Here is a 7,333-nt window from a genome sequence, read left to right as displayed (position 1 = left end):
CTTCATTGGAACTTGATCTTCAATAAGCCAAAGCTCTGAGCAAATTCATTCTTGAAGTTCCTTCCAAAAAGCAAAGCAAAGACTTGTTTACACCAATTCTTATTTCTGTGTAAACCATAGATTAGATCTTTCAAGTGTTCTTTGTAATAGAACAAAACTTTATCAATCATTAAATCTAGTTAGGAGACTCTGAGTTGCTCGATAGTTAGCACTCAGAGTTGGATAGCGCTGATTGTAGGTTTATAAAGGAAGGTACTCTGTAACTGCTCGCTGACTATTGTAAGGGGTTTGTGCTCTACCCAAAAGAGCTCAGTAGTGGATTAAAGCTCGGAAAAGGAATTCTGGGGACTGGATGTAGGCAGGAGGCCAAATCAGAATAAACTGCTGAGTAACATTTTCTATCCATTATCTCTTATATTTGCTTGCTTTTATTTTGTCCAAGTAAACGTTTTAACTTAAGCTTACTGAGTTGTGTGAATTGGTGCTGAGTTCAGGAATAGACTTTCTAAGTGCTATTTCCTGAATCAACGTCAGAAACAACCTTAGTTGCTGATCAACTAAAGCTGCCTCTGAGTCAGCCTTAAATACTTAAAATTTTAAATAGTTCCTTTAACCCCCCCAGGAACTTATTCTCATATCACTAGGCACCAACAATACATTTTATAGCCTTGCATGTTCTTTCCAATGGGTTATACTTGCATTCATATGGCAACAACTGGCTCAGATAAGAAAGTGGTTTTTCGGCCCTATATTCTTGTGCATGCACCATCGTTACCCCTATTGAGTGCTCATTGATTTCCAGATACAAGACCAATGGTTCTCTTTGTAGGAAAATAGACAAGCCTAGGTGTCACGTCCGTACCCAAAATATTTTTGATATTGGACTATATAATATTTTGAATTCATTATATGGATTTTTTTAAGATCCAAGATAACATCTTTGGGTTTAATCAGTCGATATTTTTACTTATGATTTTGACAAGAATCGAGATTGGTTATATGCGATGAATTTTTGTGATCGGAATAATGAATAAATAAAGGTTTAATTTGGAAACCGATTAGTAATGACGTTTAGACGAAGGAACGGGTCAGTAATAATACACAAATATAAATAATGAAAATTTTAGTATTGGAATTGTTAATGGGATGTTTACATATGTGTAATTAATTTACAACAAGGTATTAAGAGTGTTATTTGGATTTATAATCAATGGAACTTAGTATTCACAAAATTAGGTAATATAATACTTCCTAATTAATCCTAAAGTTTCAGTAAATGTGAAAAGAATAAAATATAAGTCATTTATTTATAACCCTTTGATGATATTGAGTAAATAGAAACCTTTGATGATTTGCATTGAGAATCTTGGAATTTGATAAATTTATGTGTGAAAATGTTCTACTCTATGGTGTAATTGTGATTGAGATTCCGAAGTAAACAAGTCTCAGTGTCTATTCCGTTTTGTGTTCGGAAAGATGACCACCTGGACTGATTTCTGGAACTTTTTATGTAGACTAGAGACAGTTGTTTTAATTGTTTCGTAAAAATCGTGATAGATGTTTGGATTCGTTTAATAACATTGGGTTCGTTTGATAAAAATCATTTAGATTTGAATTATCCCATTAAAAATTGTATTAAATTTGAGTTATTCCGACTAATAAAAATAATATTAGACTTAGAGTTATTTCATTGGATAAAAAGAGTAGTGTTAAAGTTGGGTTGAATTCGGTTGCTAAAAATGATTCGGTTAGTAAAAGAAAATAAGTATTGTGAGACGCTCGAGTTAGATTTGTTTGGTAAAAGAGTCGTTATAGACCTATAAGTTTAGGTCATTATTATATTATACGAGTAAGTCGTATTAAGCAAGTCTTTTTTTTAGAAACTTCATCCTTTAACAAATTGTTTAAAAATCACCATTAACAGGTATGGCTTGAAAAGTGGATTTGGGTAAATATCGAAACTAATTAACATTTGATTATATTGTTGCCCTCAATTAATTATATAAGATTATTTCCAAGAAAACTTTCAAAATTTAATATGCGGGCGTTAGTAGATAATTAAAACGTGTAACTGGGGGATCAACAATGGATATAACAGTGAACATAAATACTGATAATATGTATATTTATATATGTTGGGAATACTTTAACTTGGAAGTTGAATTGCATTAATAATTTTTATCATTTGAAGTATGTTTAAAGATACAAGTATAATCGAAAAAGATAGTGTCCAATAAAAATTGGAGAGAACTACGTGGCTTTGATTTCCTATTTGAAAATATCAGGATACATAGGAAACTTGATAATAATATATTATCAAGTCCAAGCCAAATAGATACCTAAACTTTAGAGGATTTAAGGAAAATGCTTATTTCAGTTTATTTGATTGTTAGATTAGACAAGTAAAGATACAAGTGCTAAAATTATCGCATTCGTGCGGTGTGATTAAATTTGTGATAGAAATATAGATTTTTGAGAATGGAATAACAACTAGAGAGAAAAAATAAATAAATAAAGGAAATTAGTTATAGTTCGGTTTAGAAGAGATACAGGGCGTGACCTCTGATCAAAAAAGTTATAGTTCGGTTTACCTACGGTCATGGTATTACATTAGGTTTTTCTAACCTCTTTCTGTCATACCTGATGCCGTTTAGGGTCGGGGGATGACACTAGGCATAGCGGAATAATAAAATTTTATCTATTTTGTCTATTTCCCTTTTCCAATATCTGTTAATTGTTATTTCATATAAAGATGGATAGATAGTAATACCTTTATTGATGAACTATCTATCGTTGCAAACGAAGTGCCCACAACTTGTTATTATCAACTCATGAACCACGAACGTTTGATTCAACACAAAACCAAAAGATAATCAGTAATCAACCTTCAATGAATAGCAATCGCAATGATTGCCTCTAACAGAAATCGATACAAGATCAAAGAGGGAGTAAGAAATAAAGTAATTAGCCGAGACGAAAGACAGAACGATTCCTCCTCTCCTATTTTATGTGTGTGTCGAAATTTAGGGGTTAGGGGTGTCTATTTATAGACTTTTCTTAATCCTAATCCCAGTTGTGTTAGGTAATTAAATAATTGGAATCTTATTCGGAATAGGATTCCTAATTAGATAATTAAATAAACACTTTACTATTATCTAAATAATAACTAATTATATCTAGATAATTATTATTAATCAAATTAATAATTAATTAATGTTAGGGATTATTAATCACATAAAACTTCTAATTAATATTAATCTTTTAATTTGATTGATAACCATAATCAAATTATAATTATTAATCAAATTAATTTATCCCTAAATTAATGTAAATTTCGGCCCATATATGTATGTCCCACTAATTAAATTTTCGTCCTCTGATTCCAAGTCCCATATACGACCCATTAGGTTCTTTATTACCACTAGCCGTATATATCATTTGAAATTATTCATCACGATTAATTCCAACATATATATAACGGAATACCGTCGAGAGCTGTTACTAGCAGAACCTATGATATTCTCCCAGAGCAATTAAGAAGTCAGGTTGATAACTGACATTAACCTTTCTGTATTAGGTACAATATAATACGATCCTTCATCAACTATATCCTTTCGGTCAATTCCTTATAACCATGGAACGTGTCAAGGTTACATATAACGAAGAGTCCGGTTTTACTTGTACAGGTTGAATTCACTATGAAAGATAAGTTAAGTGAAATGTTTATTTCTACTCTTAACTGTATCACCTTGCAAGGATTTCAATCAATTCACCACAAGCGGCCATTTGGATATATCTCCCATTTATCGGGAGTGACGAATGCTCAATCTAACATTAACCATTCTATAATTACTTCGTGTGATACCCAACCCTGCTCTCACACACCCTAGGCTCTCACCTATTGGATCGTGCTCGCACATAATCAAAGTATCAGACTCCGCAATCCAGAATTACTAATTAATGAATGTTTGAGTCTGAGGATTAGTTATACCTACTAATACCGATGAGATGAACAGTTGACACATTAGATAAATCATTCCATTCTGTTATCTCAAGTCGGGTCCCAATCCTAATGAACTCCTTCATCAAATCCATGTAACTGTCTAGATATCAGAATATCTAAAGCTTGTGAGATCAGCTTTCTGTCTCGACAGAAAACACTGTTACATGCAAGTCTCAAAGCAATATGCCAATCCCTATAACATATTACTTGACTTGGGTTTACTTTAAGTCTATCAGTCTATTATAATGTATAGTCTCACTTCATGCTTGTATGAACACTTTATAACTACTTGAATAAACTTAGGATTACTTCATTTGCGAAAGATTTGTGCCTTTATATATAGTTACATATTAATGCTATATATCTGAACGACAGAAGACTTATGCAGATCAACACAGGAGAGAAATGGAGTATGAAGTTGGGGACAAAGTATTCCTGAAAGTATCTCCATGGAAGGGGATAGTATGTTTTGGCAGACGGGGAAAACTCAATCCAAGGTTCATTGGACCTTATGAAATTATTGAACGGATCGGACCATTGGAATATAGGTTAGACCTTCCGAGTGTACTATCTCAGATTCACAATGTGTTCCATGTATCCGTATTGAGGAGATATAAGTCGGACCCGAGTCATATGATTCATAAGCCAGAGATTGAGGTTGTAAATAAGAACCTGACAGTCAAAGAAAAGCCAGTAGAAATTTTAGAGAGACAAATACGGAAGCTGAGGAGGCGAGAAATGCCTATGGTACGAGTAAGATGGAGTCACAACAAGTCGCTCAGAGAAGCAACTTGGGAGCTGGAAGAAAACATGATGGAACAGTATCCGTATTTATTTAAACATACTGGTATGTAAATTTCGAGGCCGAAATTTCTTTTAAGGAGGGTAGAATTGTAACATCTAAATAATTATATATATAATTAATATAATGAAAATAATAATAATGAAAATAAACAAATAAATAAAAGAAATGATATTAGGTTGTGTTTATCAAAAACATAAAAAGAGAAGGAAAAGAGGTTAAGTGGGCCATAGTGTTTTTTTATTATTATTTAATATAGTTGGTTATTATCCTAAATTAGGGAGTTTGGGTTCGCACGGAGCAGAAACAAAATAAAATTCATTCTGCGCAGCTTAGTTATTTTTCTTTTCTTTGAACCCTAACTTCCTTCGTAACTCCTTATTTCGATCACTTCTTGAGGCGGAAATTATACCATTAAGTTCCTTATTTCGTAAGGAAGATTTTGAGACCACTATTCATATTTTTCTGACCGAAAAGTGTAGTGAGCGGGGCGGGTATTTTTCACCGGGAAAGGGTTAGATCCCGACCTTCTAGACGATTTTAGTAATAAAAGGAGTGTATTTTTGGATTCCTCTGAACATTGGCTGTCTCGTGGTAGTCTCGATTCGCACTTCCGACAAGTTTGACGAAATTCCGGCATCCGACCACCGCGTTCCGGCGAGACTCCGGTGAGCGTTTTCCAACCAGAATTTTGCCCTTTGTATAGGTTCCAATATATATGATGGTTTTTCTAAACTATTAGTCTTCTATGATAATTGAATTTTTAAAGGGTTAGAATTTTAGATTTAAATATTGCTATTGATTAATTAGATTGACTTGGAACCTTAATTGATATCGTGGGGAGGGGTTAGGAACATCCCGAACATACATTACATATCTGTCATTTTTCTTAAACATGAATTAATTATAGGAATGTATTGTTATATTTATAGGAGAGGAAGAAACGGGTGAACAAGAACTCGAACAGTTTGATTAACTCGGGACGAGGGGTAATCATAATTATTAATATTTATATATATAAATATATATATATATATATATATATGAATTGTTCATAAAAGAAATCTATAGATATGTTGTGAACATGCTATACATGATGATGATGATAGTATATGGATTATTATATTTATGAATTGTTCCAGGAAAGAAATCTATAAGAATGATGTGGAGGTAAAACCATGATATATAAGAGAATGATGATATATGAATTATTCTTTTGTCTGGACAAGTTGTTTTAATAATTATGGTCTAGTTGCATGAAATCTATTTATAGTGTAAATGAGAGGATATGCATATATATGTCACTAAATGTGAAATTTGAATTGGTTCTGCTTAATTGGATTTATAGATGATGCAATTTCTGTTCACATGTGGAAGTGTTATTTTGCCACGAAAATATCTATGGTAGGATAAGAATACGTCTCACTTTAGAATTCACTTAATCAGCTAGCTTAAGTGGATAGGTACAATGGTCTAGAGGTTTGTTGATACTGTGATCACAGGCACCTGGGTAGGGTGTTATTTTACTCTAATTGAGTTTGCACTGTGTCCTGAAACTGAGGGCGATAGCAGTACCGTATTATTAGAATAATTATTATAAGGTTAAAATGATACGTGTCCTAAAACTGAGGGCGATAGCGTATACAAACGATTGAATATTGTTAACCATGAGACCATTGGACATATTTCACTTAGGTTTAGCTAGAGCCCTTTAAAAAAAAATAATAAATATATTAACTTTAGGATACTATTTATAGTCAAAAGTCTGTCTTGTTATGTTATCTGGTTAAATATAATATGTGTGAGTGATATATATATTTATATATGTATATGTATGAATATTTGTAATTATGCTTATTGAGTAGGCAGCTCACCCCTTGCCATGTTTTTCAGGCTAGGTTCAGAGGTTCTCCTATTTGCTAGATTTTCAGGGTTACCCTGCGTTCAGGCTGGCAAGCATAAACGTCTCATTCCCATTAGCAATTTTGTAGGCATCATTAGGATTTATTTTATTATTGGTTTGGATTATTTGCTTAAATTTAAGTGAATATTGTTGACGGATTAAATTATTTGGTTGGTTATTTAACCTTTTGGTTATGGGACTTTGATAGATGGAAATAAATGGAGAACCTTTATGTAGTTATGTTGGTATTTATGCTTAATTATGATAATTGTTTGGTTCCTATGCGTTTTCAATGTGACCCGGGATGGGGGTTACATTTAATGGTATCAGAGCCGACTCTCCACGTACGATGTGTGGTTCGGGGACGAACCAGGCGGAAGCTGGTGGGCCTGTAACGACCCGGTCCGGAGTGGGTGGCGCCGGGGTAGAAGACCTGAGCAAGGAGCGACCCTAAGGGATGGCGATGGGGACAAGAATGAACTGAATCCCACATCGGAAATGGAGAGGGGGTGATTGGGGCTTATTAGTAAGATGTGAATCCAATACATGCAGACGCGTTTTAAAACCGTGAGGCCCAATGTGTTGGATTTGGGCCAGAGCGGACAATATCTACATGGTATTGGAC

General features: G+C 33.5%; 1 long non-coding RNA gene across 1 annotated transcript; it reads left to right on the top strand.

Moving 5' to 3' along the window:
- The first annotated feature begins 5,099 nt into the window (after positions 1-5,099).
- On the top strand, positions 5,100-6,948 carry LOC136233283 (uncharacterized). Its single transcript, XR_010690766.1, has 3 exons — positions 5,100-5,473; positions 5,738-5,794; positions 6,699-6,948. It is a non-coding gene; the product is annotated as an uncharacterized lncRNA (long non-coding RNA).
- The last annotated feature ends 385 nt before the right edge of the window (positions 6,949-7,333 follow it).

This window comes from Euphorbia lathyris, chromosome 6 (genome assembly GCF_963576675.1).
Source record: "Euphorbia lathyris chromosome 6, ddEupLath1.1, whole genome shotgun sequence".
NCBI lineage: Eukaryota > Viridiplantae > Streptophyta > Magnoliopsida > Malpighiales > Euphorbiaceae > Euphorbia > Euphorbia lathyris.
Note: the sequence above shows the minus strand (reverse complement) of the source record. Positions and strands in the feature narration are given on the sequence as shown.